The sequence below is a fragment of the Artemia sp. Qi Xiang Cuo genome, chromosome 20 (genome assembly GCF_049724085.1).
Source record: "Artemia sp. Qi Xiang Cuo chromosome 20, ASM4972408v1, whole genome shotgun sequence".
In the NCBI taxonomy this organism is placed as follows: Eukaryota; Metazoa; Arthropoda; class Branchiopoda; order Anostraca; family Artemiidae; genus Artemia; species Artemia sp. Qi Xiang Cuo.
In genome coordinates this window covers 52,884,588-52,901,021 of record NC_142813.1, presented here as the reverse complement: position 1 = coordinate 52,901,021, position 16,434 = coordinate 52,884,588, and the positions used below count along the sequence as shown (strand labels likewise).

At 35.4% G+C, this 16,434-nt stretch overlaps 1 protein-coding gene across 1 annotated transcript in view; it reads left to right on the top strand.

Annotated features, from left to right (window-relative positions):
• The first annotated feature begins 387 nt into the window (after nucleotides 1–387).
• Nucleotides 388–16,434, top strand: part of LOC148940352 (ubiquitin domain-containing protein UBFD1-like) — a 125,778-nt gene continuing 109,731 nt past the window's right edge. The window contains exon 1 of the mRNA XM_089106390.1: nucleotides 388–433. The gene's annotated coding sequence lies outside the window, so the exon portion shown is untranslated. The remainder of the gene's footprint in view (nucleotides 434–16,434) is intronic.

The following is a 16,434-nucleotide window of genomic DNA, read 5'->3' as shown; positions in this document are numbered from 1 at the left end:
CATCTGAACTCTTTTCACTCGCAGCTGTCAGAATTATTTAATAGATACCATGCGCTTGGGCATTACTCCACAATAGGCCTCACTAATGCCTTGTATAACGTTATAAAGCTGTGAAAGTTGAAACTTGCAAAATGCACCTTTCAAAATGTGGAATCGAGGATTTACACTTTTTGATGTGGGTGCTGCATGCTTATCGAATTTTTGATCGACGGCTTTCGTGGCCGGTACGCCGCCGGTAAATCAGCATAGTTTCTAGGTCTGCCACTTCACTATCGTTTCCTGATGTAAATATTTTAAAAAGACGTAAAAAAGAATTCGCAGCGAAATCTATAACGAGCAAATTCGAAATTCACCATACTGATGCATACCTAATCAGCTAGAAAAAATTTAACCATTAAAAATCCAACTGAAAAAGTTTTGGGCCTATTCAATAGTAAATAATATTTAGTGAGCCTATTTAACAGTAAGAAATTACTTCTTTTTCTAAGACTGTTATTAGTGCCAGTCCCGTCTCGACAGTGCATCTTTTTTTGGTTGCAAAATATACCCTCAGCAACCTACTAGCACCCTTAACAATGTTAAAAGCCTTTAGAATTTTTTCATACCCTGGTTTGTTTGCTAGCTAGGTTTAGAAGATAGACACTTCATTTGATAGTCTATGCTTCTAAATGGTCCAAATCCAGTCCTAGTCCATATAGGCTAGGCCTCCATAATTCAGTAGGCTAAATGCATTAGGCTATATAGTGGCTCATCAGAAGAAGAAATTCTAAAAATGAAGCATTTAAATTGTTAACTTTGTATTGTTTTTTTTTGTAGTTTTAGTTGCATTTGTCACAGTTTGTTATGTTTTCCAGCCATAGCCTATGTTATGTTTGCCCTAGTCTTGCCATGTGTTACCTAGGCTACCTTAAACTGCAGCTTGGAGGAATCTAAAGATTTCTTCTTGTAGAGCCTCACAGTTGCTGATTTGAGTTGAGGTCAGGATTCAACTCAGTGACCAAGAGTTTATTCCAAGCATAGATTCTTGAAGAAAAACAAATGATGTGTCAAGGGTGTATGTAGGTTATGTTTACTTTGAGTACAGGTCATGGTCTATGGGAGCAATCTTAAGGTAAAAATGAAGTTTTGGGTCTATATACCTATATAAATGTAAATGTAAACATAAAGACATATAATTATTAGAAGATAAATTTATTAGGCTACAAAGACTTGCAATTTAAAAGGTTCAAATAGACAAATGATTCATTATTATACTCTATGAACCCATGAATGACTCCAATAATAAGAATACAAGAATGAATAAGCCTACATTTATGTTCCTTTCCCTGCATATATATATATATATCAGTGGCATATCCAGGATTTTGTTTTTTTGGGGGGGGCGTCAGTCTACCTTTTTATAGCAGTCATGTGAGCAAGAAAATTATCTATCATAGTGCAAGATTTCAGGCGGGGGATAGGGGGGGGGTAGCTAGGTAAAGAAATGAAAAGTAGACACTCGTTATGAGTATTTCTAGTTTTAGACTTTTTTTGTTTGAGAATGGATGACAATATTTTGCCAACAAAGTCAGAATTAAAAAAAAGTTAGAAGCAGTGAGAGTTTCTATTTTGGGCAATTAGTTGTTTTAGAACTGCCACGAATCAGCAGAATTTATAAAATATAAAAAAAAGAAGTGCATTATTCCTTATATTTGCCTATGGGACCCTTCTTTTAGAGAACAAAATAAATAAAAAATAATATTATATCAAAGACAATTGCCCAGAATTTGGTTTTGGAGGGGTGGGGCCTCAGTCTACCTATTATAACAGCCATGAAAGCAAGAAATGTATTGATATTAACATTGTTTACAGAGGAGAAAGCACAATTAAAATTTAAAAACAGAATCAACTACACTTAGAGAAACAAGCAATGAAAGACAACCTAACCTCTCACAGTAATAGCCGCCAGTCTTTTTTGGCTGCAAATTGATCAAAAATTTGGTCAGCATCAACCTGGATATTGTGGTTCAGGGTCATGTGAGCTAGTCTGTTCAGACGCTCCTTGCCCTTGGAGCTCTGCAGATAGGTTTTTAATTGCTTAAGACAGCTAAAGCTCCTCTCAGCAGAAGTGGTAGTCACTGGTAATATCTGAAAAATTGTCAAAAGCCTTCAAATGCATGGGAAAAATCTTGCATCACATGACGCAAGAGTCAAAGCAACAGTTGATGGTTTCTCAGACTTTCCAAGCCACTTCTGTTTCCAAAGGACTAACTCACATTTGAGCACACATCTACCCTGTGAAATCCCTTGTAAACAGCATTCACAAATTCATTAATATTTAATGACTTGTTGTTAGCTGGCAAAAGCCTTCCAATTTCGAAAGATGCCTCCTGATGGCGCAAAAATCTTTGATCAAGTTCTTCAATAAGTAAAGCAAAGTAAGGTTTGAACAATGACTTGCAATAAAAAATCTTGATGGAGTCATTATTGTTGATGGACGTTTGGTGGTTAGACCTTGGAACAGCCGGAGCCACATTTACCTCTTGTGCAAGCTCATAGGCTTTCTGAAAAATTGTTTCAAAATCATTTTGTTTTGACTGCAGTAAAGTATCAGAACATAGCTTAATATGCCAACAGCACTCAAACTAAGTCTAAATCTTTGGCTTGCAGTGCCTTAGAGACAGAGAGCATTATGGCACTAACAAACTCTAGCATAGCCAATGTGAACATAAAACTAAATTTGGTTGCTGCTGAAATCAACCCTTTTGCTTTTGAAATAACTTCTGTATTGCACCGTATGCTACCAACTATTTCCTCAAGTACAGAAATAATTGCACAATACAAAGACATAAAAACTCAAGCCACAAAGAAAGCCACAACAGCATAGATCTTTTTATTGGTGTTATGGAGCTGTCAGAAGTTTTGACAAGACAAAACCTAGAATTCTTCATGTTTGTCACGGGCTCACTAACCCAATTTTTCTCAACTTGGTGTTTCACAAAGTGAGCAATCACTGGCAAATCTTCAAAGATGCCGTCACTTTCCAAGCCCAATTCAGTGTCTGTTGCGGAACCCTTTTCCTGCTTATTGGACAGAGTATTTTCCTCTGAGTCACTGTTGTGAAGTACAGAAAGACAAACATTTGGTACTTGGTGACAGAAAGTACGTTGTCGGGTATCAAGGCTTTCATTATTTGCTGGCTTTCAATACAAGCTTTATTTTATTGTCCCCGGGCAAAGAAAAATCAGAACTGACAGACACAACACCAATGGATCTAACTTGCTTGGCCTTGGGCAAGGACAACTGTTCATTAGAATATTGAGTTTCAAATTCCGTTATACTTTCATATTGACAAATTCAATGTAGAAGTTGGAGGAACAAAAAGTTTATTACAGTACTGTAAGTGCTGGTTTGAGACCACATCTTACTATAAAAATCTTCACATGGTTGGCTGTTCATGTTGGAGAGTTTGAAAAGACGTTTGAGCCCAAGCCATTTGAATTGACAAATGAGAAGCACTAGGGAATGCATATTTATCTCTAGGCAATGGTAAAGGTTTGTTGTAATAAAATTCTTGTTCAAAGCATAATGTCTACTTTTTAGGACCCAGGATCTCCAATGTTGAATGCAGTAAACAACATGACCAAGTAAAGATAACCTCTCAAGAGGAGAAAGTTTGCCGTCATAAAAAAACGCGCTGTATGCTTTCCATAAGCCAAAGATAAAACTGTGTTCCTTTGCTTCCAGTAACACGCTGTTTCAGGTGTGCCGGGGGCACAGCCAGAGGCACAAAGGAAGGGACACCTGTGATGGTCAGTTATTAGCCCCTTGGTTGGAGCATCATGTAGTGTTACCTTAACAGTAAAGTACCAAGAAAATGCTCTCTACAGGACTGTTCCAAGGCTTCAAAGATTGCCCTTGAATTGTTAAATTACTCGTTTTATTACTTATCTCACTGTTCCTGGACAAACATCAATTTTGGCAATTAAATAATAATTGGAACATTTTTTCTCCCAATTTTACTAATGGTCACAAAAACTCGTTTTCCTTGTAAAACTCATAAAAACTGAAAACATTTAACTTTTGTTAATTAAATTATTTGCGTATATGACTTATTTGGTTGGTCAAAGCCCACCCCCCCCCTCAAAAGTATTGAATTTTAGAGACACGGCTAAAAATTCTGGAACGGCTCTAAATGATCAATTCACACGGTAAAATTACCGTTTTTGCAGGATTCTACTTTTTGTTTCTGGAAATATGGGAATATGAAGGTATTCCAACATTAACCATGCTCATAGTTACACAAAAAATAGAATATAAAATGAATGAACTATTAATAATCCCATTTTGGGCTCTAGAAAAAGAATAATTTTCAAAAAAGTTTGATCCCACCCAAATAATGATAATTTTTACTGTTTCCTTTAATTGATCATAGCTAAGAAAAATTCTTACAAGAAGATTTTCAAATTTAGATTTGGTTGTCTTCAATCTAAATTGGGAATTGCATTTAATTACAAGTGACACATGCGTGCTTCAAAACCCACTAAATACAAACTATTGTCAGAATAGTAGTAAACTCCTTACCATCATTGCTGGTTTTTGCAAGCTTTAAGAAATGCTTAATGCTGGGCTGGTGTTGCTTCATTTTCTTTCTTTCCTCTCATGCAACCTTTCCGTTTCAATGCTTAGCTTACACTGGAATTATAGCACCGTTTGAATGAACTATCGCCTCTTAGTCTGATTCCTTATCGCAATTCCTTCATTGCAGAGAAGCTAGTGCTTATAGCTCCGAGGGTTAAATAGTAAGAAAAATTTCTTGACATCTTGTTTGATTACAGGAGGCGATTGCACGTTTCATGATAAAATAATGATATAAGCTTGCCGGAGAAATGGATAGCCATTTAACAAGAAATGAAAAAAGGAATGGGTGTTGCAAATAACTTAAAAGTGGGAATATTTTGGAACTTACTATATTGGCACTTTAAAAAAAGAAGAAAAGAAATTTCGGGGGGGCCCCTCCAGCCCCCCTGGATACGCTACTGATATATATATATATATATATATATATATATATATATATATATATATATATATATATATATATATATATATATATATATATATATATATATATATATATATATATATATATATATATATATATATATATATATATATATATATATATATATATATATATATATATATATATATATATATATATATATATATATATATATATATATATATATATATATATTAGAAAAAATGCTGACTGCTGTCAAAATAAATTATGCTCTAATTTATTAGAGACATGAAGCATTTCCAAGTTTGAAAAAAAGTATACTTACAAAATTTCCAAAGAATTGTTTGTTTTCTCTAGAAACTTCTTTGATTTTTGTATCAAGTATGAGCTTAATTTCTAATGCTATTTTTGACTTTTAGTTTCTCATTTTTTTTTCTTTAAGAATTTGTTGAATATTATGTGACAATTTGCTATCTCATTACAAAGTCACCATCACTCCTCATATGGTTCTGTGTATAGCTTTTGGATATATAGGCATTCAAACTGAAAGAAAACAATGAAATTATTATTTGATTTTATACAGTACTGTATATTTACAGTCATCAGATTTTCATATTTCCTTACATTATTTTTTTGTTTTGTGTTTTGCAGTGTTGCTCTTTAAGCTGTCATTTTTTGTGTCTGTCATGCAACAAGCCTATGGCTTCCTCTTTTATTGAATAAAATTAAAAAAAATTATTATCCACAGTTTTAGAAAAAAGAGGTCATGCAATACGTAGTTGCTAGAAGTTGTAAAAGATTTCCAAAATATGGCTGATTTTGGTTTGAAGTTTGATTGCTTGTACATTGACTTCAGTAAAGCATTTGACAAAGTTTCAATTAGTTTGTTGCTTGAAAAATGTGAAAAGTATAAGCTAGGCCGTAGAACTTTAATATGAATTACAGATTATTTATCAGGCTATTCTCAGCAAGTTATAGTCGGTAGTGTACTTTCAAGTGAGAGTCCAATTTTTAGTGGTGTGCCACAGGGCAGTTGTTTGGGCCCAGTATTATATTGTGTGTTTGTCAATGATTTGCCTGAAGTAATTTGTCACTCCACTGTCAAACTGTTTGCAGATGATATAAAAGTGTTACTTCCCTGGTTGACATCACCCTTATTCAAGAGGATCTGAATGCCCTAAATGATTGGTGTAAATTGAACTCCATGTTTGTAAACCATCACAAATGTTTTGTACTCCATTACTTATTGAAAAGCTTGACTCATCATTATTTTCTTGGTGATACACCTATTTCATCTGCAGATTCAGTAAGGGATTTAGGTATTCACTTTGATAACCAGTTGAAGTTTCACAAGCATGTGTCAATTATTTTGCAAAATGCTAATTACAGTCTGCTTTGAATTAAGAGAAGTTCACTGTAGTTTCTATGCAAACAGTGCAATCATTTAAGAGTGCTCTTGTTGAAACTGAGTTCTCTGAAAAACAGTTTCTGTACTATAGTTGTTGTAGGCATTAATTGTTTTTAACTGATGAATATTTTTTTGTTTTAGGTTTTACAGTGTTGCTGTTTAAGCTGTCATTTTTGTGTTTGTTATGTGACAAGCCTATGGCTTCCTCCTTTATTGAATAAAATAAAATTTTCAACTCATTTAAAATAGTATTTTTGCCTAATATTCAACATAATAACACAAGCTGGATACCTTAAGTCTGCACATCATTATTGGTTTTACTGCAGAACAAACAATAGAAAGAACAATAAACAAATATATTACTAGGGGTATGTATATGTCCACAGGAGAGGGGGTGTGTGTGTTTTGTATTGCCGGGGCAATATCTATCATAGGCAGTGTGATTGTGCTGCCTAAGTAAAGAACAGTGTAGGCACAATGTATTATTTTTTATTTTTTTTCCATTTAGACCAGGACACTTTGTATCACAGGAGTTGTCATAGAAAATTGGAAAAGGGCTCATTCAATTGGAAATTGGAATGACTAGTGCCCTTTTTAATAGTCAAAAGTGATAGGAAGGCAACTAACATCCCTTCCATGCCTGCCATTTCCCCAAACACATCCAACCAAATTTTGAGATAGCCAATTTTGAGATGAGATTTTGTTCAGCATAATTGATATCCTGATAGAAATTATGTTTTTGAGGAGGACACAACCCTCAGGACAAGGGCTGTAAGTTATGCCCTGGGGACGTATAAGGTTTTTTTTTATAGAAAGCTTTGTTGTAGAAATTTCACAAAGAGCTCATTTGATTGGAAATTCAAAGAGCTAGTAACCTTTTTAATAGTTCAAAGTGATTGGAGGGCAACTGACCCCCCTCTCATGCCCACCTTTTCCCCAATTACATCCAACCAAAATTTTGAGATAGCCATTTTGTTCAACATAGTTGAAAGTTCTGGAAATTAGGTCTTCGAGGATGAAAACCCCCAACAGTACTCAGGGCAAGGGTTGTGAGCTATGCCCTCAGGGCATATAAGGTTTTTTATAGAAAGTGTTGTTGTAGAAACTTCAAAAAGGGCTCATGTGATTGGAAATTGAAATGGCTAGTGCCCTTTTTTATAATCAAAAGGGATTAGAAAGCAACTAATACCCCTTCCATGCCTGCCATTTATCCAAAACATCAAATATAATTTTGAGATAGCCATTTTGTTCATGGTAGTTGAAAGGTCCAGAAATCATATCTTTGAGGATGACACTCCCCCTGCAGCCCTCAGGCTAAGGGTTGTAAGTTATGCTCTGGGGGCATATAAGGTTTTTATTGAAAGATTTGTTGTAGAAACTTGAAAAAGGGCTCATTCATTTGGAAACTCAAAGGGTTAGTGCTCTTTTAAATAGTTGAAAGTGATTGGTGGGCATCTAACCCCCCTCTCATGCCAAATTTTTCCCCAAACACATTTAATCAAAATTTTTAGATAGTCATTTTGTTCAATATAGTTAAAAGTTTTAGAAATTAGATCTTTGAGGATAATAACCCCCTCAAATCCCTCAGGGCAAGGGTTGTAATTTATGGCCTGGGGACATATATGGTTTTTATAGATAGTGATGTTGTAGAAACTTCAAAAAGGGCTCATTCAGTTGGAAATTAGAAGGGCTTGTGCCTTTTTTAATAGTCAAAAGGGATTGGAGGATAACTAACACCCCTCTCACACTTGCCATTTCCCAAAACACATCCAGTCAAAATTTTGAGATAGCCATTTTGTTAGACATACTTAAAAAGTCTAGAAATTACGTTTTTGAGGATGACACTCTCCCCACAGCCCCTGGGGCAAGGGTTATAAGTTATGCCCTGGGGGCATATAAGTTTTTTATTTATAGAAAGTGTTGTTTTAGAAACTTCAAAAAGGAATCATTTGATTGGCAATTGAGACAGCTAGTGCCCTTTTTAATAGCTGAAAGTGATTGGAGGGCAAGTAACCCCCCTCTCATGCCCACTATTTCCCCAAATCAATCCAATCAAAGTTTTAAGATGGCCATTTTTTTCAATGTAGTTGAAAGTTCTGGAGATTAGGTCTTTGAGGATGACAACCCCCCAGCCCTCAGGGCAAGTGTTGTAAGTTATGCCCTGGGAGCACATTTTTGTTTTATTGAAAGCATTGTCATAGAAACTTCGAAAGGGCTCATTTGATTGGAAACTGAAAGGGCTTGGCTAGTGCCTTTTTAATTGTTAAAAGTGATTAGAGACCAACTAATGCCCCTCCCACACCCACCATTTCCCCAAGCACATCCAATCAAAATTTTGAGATAGCCATTTTGTTTAATGTAGTTGAAAGTTCTGGAAATTAGATCTTTGAGGATGACAACCCCCTCACAGCCCTCAGGGCAACGGTTGTAATTTATGCTCTGGGAGCATATAAGGTGTTTATAGAAAGTATTATTAGGAACTCGAAAAATGTGACTAACCAGTGGTAATATTGGGGCATGGTGCAGATTGTTGAGGGCTGCCTACCCCATGATTTGTGGTGTTGGGTTCCTTCTGGCATCAGAAGACATGGGCGACAGTGGACAACACTGGGAAAATGCCTTGAGAAGGATATAAACAAATTTTGTATGCGTTTTTGAGGTTTTATGTATACCCCTCCCCCCACCTGCAAAAAATCTTTGAGTAAAAGATTTTTAAACTTTTCTTTGAACTTTTTGTAGATTGTAAACTTTTCTTTGAGTAAGTTTTCCAAAGAAAAGTAAAGTGCCTTTTTAATAGTCAAAAGGGAATGGAAGGCTTGAGATTTTTATAGTAAAGATTGATGTGGGTAGCCTACCTTTTTTTAGACCAGGGCACTTTGTATTGAAGGAGTTGTCATAGAAACTTCAAAAAGGGCTCATTTGATTGGAAATAGAAAGGGCCACTGGCCTTTTTAATAGTTGAAAGTGATTGGAGGGCAACTAATCACCCTTCCATGCCCACCATCCCTTTTGCCCATTATGTTTAAAAATTAAATATTGCCTTAAGATTAAATCAACATATATTGTGATAATGATAATTCCCAGTAAGGCATCTAAGCAGTATCCCAAGAACAACTGAGGGTATTATGTTCAAACTTTTGGGGCTACTTCTGCTCTTAAAATTTAATCAAATCAAAATAGCATAAGTGTACCCAAGCTAATAAAGAAAATAAACAGATTTTTTTGTGAATGGTATCAAGTTGGAGGTATGAAACTAAATTAAACACTGCTTTTTGTGTCCAGATTTTCAAAAGGGTGTTTGTTGTTAAAAATTACTGAAACTTTTTCTCCATCATACAAATAGCAGGCCAAACTGTAAAGTTTTTAAAAAAACGAAAAGATTTAAAGTATTATTTTTTTTTCCTGAAAAGAGTGTGTCAATATAAAACAAACAGAAATTAATTAAGAAAAACTTTTTCCACAAAATAAGTTTTTCAAAGACAAGTAAAGAACTCCATTAAACCAAAAATGAGCAACAATAAAATCAAATAATCTACCAAGCTTGAAACTACCACAAATCAGCATTGATAAACAAATGAAACCCAAAACGAACAGAAATTACAACGAATAACCAAGTCAAACTCAAAACGAGCTGAATTTAACATGGGTAGGGCTCAAAACCCCTATGCCTTCCCAAGGCCACAACATAATTTGCACTTTACTGAAAAAAAATACAAATGAATGTGCATTGTCAGTTTAATATGCATAGGCCTTTACTGATATTCAGTAATCAAAGTTATAAAAGTAAAAACATTTAAAGTTATAAAGTAAAAACATTTATATTTTTTTCAGTGAAGTGCAAATTATGTTCTGGCCTTGGGAAGGCATAGGGGTTTTGAGCCCTACTCATGTTGATTTCTGCTCTTCTTGAGTTTGATTTTGTTATTTATTGTAATTTGTGTTTATTTTGGGTTTCATTTATTTATCAATGCTGATTTGTGGTATTTCCATGCTTCATAGATTATTTGATTTTATTTTTGCTCATTTTGGGTTTAATGGAGTTCTTTACTTTTCTTTGAAAAACTTATTCTGTGGGAAAAGTTTTTTAATTAATTATGTCAAAAAGGGGCAAAAAATAAGGAATTGAATAGTACCATTTTTACTTGATATTAGTTATGTGTTTAGGCTGCGGCTATATGGGACCGTCAGGGGGCAGAGGGAGGGTGAACTCACAAATGCAACTTCAACCATAAAACATTGCATGAAATTAGAAATCCAAAAATGCTTCTCTCTTTGTTTTACAATATCTCCTTCTAGAGAGCCACTTTTCTGCATATTTACTTAGAAATCTACTGGTTTACTTTTTTCGAATTTTGGCATTGTCACCCAACTGCTGAAAAGTGGATAAGAACAAAAATAATACAAACCCAAAAAATAAACAATTTTTTATTGGTGTCCGGGACTATATGTGGCCTCATTAATGAATTGAACTACAACTTATGGCAATGATAATTATGTTTGGAAAGAGCTATTTTGAACTAGCCTAATGCTATTCATTTTTGTTTTTTTTTAGTTTAGTCTTGTTGCTTGAAAGCCATATAGACTTGTTTTCTGTTGATTATTTAAAACAAGCTCAATTAGTAACCATACTCTGTTACACTGCAAAAGCATACTCATGACCAAATCAAAAAGTACATGTATTGTTAAGTTTATCAGACTTTAGCTGAATAAATCCCTCAATATAGCATAGATAATAGGATAGTTTTATCTTAGCTATACAAGCCTGAAAAAAAAATTGCAAGTTTTCATACCAATGGCTAAAAGTGGAATTTTCAAGGTAGCATTTACTATGAAAAGATCATTAAAATATAGATGGTATGATCATCTTCTAGCTATCAACTTGGTTTTTCATTTAACAATCTTTTGAAATAAAGTTGGTGCAACCATAATTGCATCCCAAACCTCTAATGTGGTCAGATGTACCTAGGCTATATACAGAAGTTTACTGTCTATATTGGCATATATTATTTTCTGTGCTTATTAATCATCACCAGTTTTTTTATAGTGCAAAATAACAAGAATTTAAATCATATTTGGCCCCATTAGAGGGGGTGGAAATGCAATTGTTATGGTTGCACTCAATACATTTGCGAACATTACTCTAATAATGTTACTCTTTTGCTATTGTAGGGTCTAGTTCAGAAAGGACTTGGGCAAAGATTGCCCTTTTCTCTAAGTTGGTTACATATATCCCAACATAGGACAGGGCTGTCCTGCCTTTATTTAGCCTTACAGTTTCAACTCTGGTTGATGTTTCCTGAATCAAGGAAAATGTAAAGCTATTTTACAAACTGAAATCTATCTTTGTTATGGATTGTTGAACCAAGTAAAATTATCAACTTTACCATAATTAATGAAGGATTATAGCAAACCAATCTGACTTGCTGCTAAAGAAGCTGCTAAAGCTTCTGTTAGCACAGTAACCATAACTGTAAGCCTTAGTAATGCCAAAAGGAAGGAATTAGAGTGAAACATTTGAAGAGTTCCAGATTTTCCAAACATGAATTATGTCATCACAACTTTTCTGGTATTTAAATATTGGCTGTTTGAGCCTTTTTAATCAGTGTTTTTAGTAAAGGAATCTTGAATAGGTTAGTATTTTTATGGTTCTTCTTTGGACACTCTCAAGCAAACTATAGTTACCAAAAAGTTGAGATACTACAGTGATCATACCTTATGGTCAGGGGCGTCCCGAAGAAGGCGTCCCCCCAACATGGAATTCGGTAAAATTTTCACCGACGGCGAAAACTTTACCAAATTTTGGCCGAAATTTAGCAAAATTCTTGATTTCTGCAGAAAATTTGGCATAAATCAGGTAGCAATTCAGTAAAATTTTGCAAAATCGGCCGAAATTTAGCAAAATTCTAGATTTCTGCAGAAAATTCGGCATAAATCAGGTAGCAATTCGGTAAAATTTACGAAGACCCCCCCCCCCAATAGAATGAGCCTCAGGACGCCCCTGTTTGTGGTGGGTAGGGTTTACAATGGCAGCATGAACGTTTTTAACAATTAATTTTAGTGATGTTGAAATCACCAGCAAGGCATACTAGCTTTCTCGTTTGTGCCATAGCATTCAATATCTTGCTCAGGTGTTGGAGTGACTTGTGCTGATCTTCTGCTGATTGAGAGGGTGATCTGTATGCATGTTTAATGATTACACTAAAGGTATTTAGTTTAAGTTCTGCAAAAATTGTTTCAAGTCCTTTAGTAATATAATCTTATGTGTCTGAGGTTTGCTGGTGATTTAGAAGAAAGCCAGTATTTACCCTCCTTCCCCCCAAAAAAGAATATTTGTCAAAATTCTTTAAAAACAACTACTAAAACACAAGGGCCATTGAAATAAAATAAGATTTTTTTAAAGACACTAGTTGGTAACAATTCATTTGGTAACTACTGGTTGAAAAGCAGGCTCAATCTTAAAAAAAAGGCACTTTAACTTTCAATTTCCAATTCAATGAGCCTCCTCTGAAGTTTTTTTTAACAACTTTTTCACAGAAAAACCTTATCATGGGTAGCGCAATCGCGCTGCCTAAGTAGAGAACAATGTTGGCACAATGTAGTTTTTTTTTTGGTTCTACACCAGGGCACCCTAGCCTAGGTAAATTTGGTGTAGGAAAAGAAAACAGTAATGGATACAGAATTTTGCAATTTTGTAGTATCACAATCTAGTTTTAACCAATACAGTGTTTGGTCATAAAATGGCTCATAAGTTAACATGGTATTCACGTGCTGGTAAGACAGCAAACCTTATTGATTATGTTATTGTAAACCAAAGACTAGCAGGATCAATACAAGATATTAGAGTATAAAGGAGTACTGGCATTGATGTTAAAAATAAATATCAACATTTAGCAGTGGCTAGGTTTAATTTAAAGCTGAAATATCGGAAGGGCAACTACCTTCCGGGAAGTTATGATGTTGGTAGACTCCAGGATAAGAATTTAAGAGAAACTTTCCTGGAACAGTTGAATACTAAACTTTCCGGGAAGTTATGATGTTGGTAGACTCCAGGATAAGAATTTAAGAGAAACTTTCCTGGAACAGTTGAATACTAAACTTAGGAGTAAAGATCATATAGGAGTGCCGTTATTGATGTTAAGAGTAAAGATCACCATCTAGTAGTGTCAAGGGTTAATTTAAAGCTGAAATATCGGAAGGGCAACTACCTTCCGGGAAGTTATGATGTTGGTAGACTCCAGGATAAGAATTTAAGAGAAACTTTCCAGGAGCAGTTGAATACTAAACTTAAGAGTTTAAAAATTGATAATGTGGAAGACGGTTGGAATAATTTTAGAAAAATTATTTTTGAAGTTGCTACAGGTATTTTAGGGAAGAAAGCTAGAACTGCGGCTCAGAATATTAGTGAAAAATCTTTATGATTGATAGAAAGGAGAAAGGACTTGTACAAGAACTACCTTAGTGATAGATCGTATGAAAACAAAAGGAATGTAAAGAAAGTGGAGAAAGCACTAAAATATGAACTAAGGACGTGTGAAGTAGAGGCCATGGATAAAATTGCCGAGGATCCGGACGATTCAACAAGACGGCATCATAGTAAAATATTGTACTGGCATGTTAACAAATTGAGAGGGAGTAGTCAATGCGGACTTGGCCCAGTTAAAGATAGGAATGGGGCCGCAATTAGCGATAAGGAAAAAACCAAAGAGAGATGGGCTGAACATTTTGAGACTTTGCTTAACCAAGATAGAGTTGAAGGAAGAGATATAGAGGAAAATGAAAAAGTTTGTGATACCATGAATGGGAAGGAAGATTTGTTTTGTGAGAAGGAATTAGCGACAGTAATAAAAGGACTAAAAAATAATAAGGCTCCAGGTGCTGATAGGGTGGTAAATGAGTTTCTTAAATATGGTGGCTCTGAGGTTAGAAATAAGTTACTGAAGATTATGAATATGATTTTTGAAAAAGCGGAAGTACCTAACAATTTTAGGAAAACTTTAATTAAGCCACTTTATAAGACAGGTGATAAAAGTGAGTGTGGTCATTATCAAGGGATAAGTCTGGTCTCTGTAGGTAGTAAATTACTTAGTAATATGATACATTTTAGACTGAGAGATGCCATAGACAAAGTTTTGAGAGAAGAATAGTGCGGTTTTAGAAAAGGTAGAGGATGTTTCGACCAAATTTTCACTCTTAGGTTAATAATTGAGAAGTACCTGAGTTTTCAAACACCTTTGGTCCTCAGTTTTATAGATTATAGGGAACTGTTCAATTCTGTCGATAGAAAATCTTTAGTGAACGCTTTATTCTTGTATGGTATACAAGGACAATAAATCTAAGGGATAACAGTCGTTCATAAGAAAAATGCAACTGGGCTTAAGGTGAGAAATCAGGAACGCAGCTGGGTCTTATAGATTTATAAATTAAGTATGCTATCGCTCTCCTACTCTTTATGTAGATTATTTTGATAGACTTAATCTTAAGGAGCAGAGGCGAGGCCACGAGAGACCACGGAACCGAATTGGGAGGAAAAACTCTCCTGGACTTAGATTATACTGACGATTTAAGCATCCTAGATAAAAGTGTGAGCAAAATGAAGGAGCTTTTAGAGGTTTTGCGAGTTTAGGGTGCTAGAATAGGTTTGAAAATCAATATTAAAAAGACTATGACACAGAGGCTAAGTATAAAGGAAGATGAAAAGGTGAAGTTGGGTAACGAAAAGATTGACCAGGTGGACAGTTTCACTTTAACTTGGTAGTATTATTAGTAAAGATGGTGGGAGCAGTGAGGATGTCATAAGTAGAATAGCCAAGGCTCAGGGTGTTTTTCAAGGTTCAAAAAAGTTTGGAAAAATAGGAAGATAAGTCTGCAAACCAAGATTAGGGTATTAGAAGCTACAGTAATGACAGTGGTCAAATATGGCTCTGAAGCATCGGCGCTCCGAAAATTGGATGAAGATTCGCTAGATGTTTTCCAAAGAAATTTTTTAAGGATTGTTCTGGGTACCCGGCTGACTGACCCTATTTCAAAAAATAGGCTATACGAAAAATGTGGTTCAATACCGCTCTCTAGGGCGACAATGAAAGAAAGGTTAAGATGGCTTGGGCACAGTGTCCAGATGAAGGATGACATTTTACCAAAGAGCGTCGTTTTCATTCAACCGTCTATGACTAAACGGAAAGCGGGTCATCTTTGTTTGGGGTGGGAGGATGTTATAAAGGAAGATTTAAAGCGAATAGGAACTTCCTGGGAGGGCGTAAAGAGGAAGGCTTTAAAGATATTGGGAGGGAGGAGGAGCATGCGCAGCTGTATTGGCCTTTGGTGGCTTGGTGCTGCGGTGAGTTGTTAGTAGTAGTAGTGTTTTATGTTTTGTGACAAAATTGGGTCAAACCTTATCTTAGACCTTAGTTCCGCCTGTGCCTCCTGAGGCACGCAGTGTATCAAACAGGAACTGTCAATCTTCCCTCAGGTTGGCTGCTGCAGTGATGTCCTCCCATTCTGGCACAATGGAGGTATGCAGATTGTGTAGATCCCTCTGGTAGGTCTAGTGCAGTGTGTTTCTGGGTCTTCTCCGGCTACGAGTACCTGGTGGTTACCAGTTTAAAGTGGATTTTGGGAGTCTATGGCCGTTAATATATTCACTTCTGACTCTGATGATGTCAGTTATTAGAGGTTGTTACGTCATTTCACGGATGAACCGGTTTGTCATCTTCTGTGACCAGTGGATGTTCAATGTTCTATAAAGACTTGAGTTTTCAAAAGTCAGGACTCTTCTCTCTTGTTCTTGATTCATTTGCCATATCTATACTGCATCGAGTAGTATTGGCATAACATTGCTGTTGAAAAGGCATAGCTTCAGGCACAGATAAAATCTCTGAGATCTCCATACTTGACGTAATTTCTTGAAGGCGCCATTTACATTTCCTATTCTGGTGAATACTTCTTTCAATGTCGAGCCAGTGTTCTTGACAATACTTCCTAGATATTTGAAAGGGACAACTTGTTCAACATCTTGGTCGCCAAA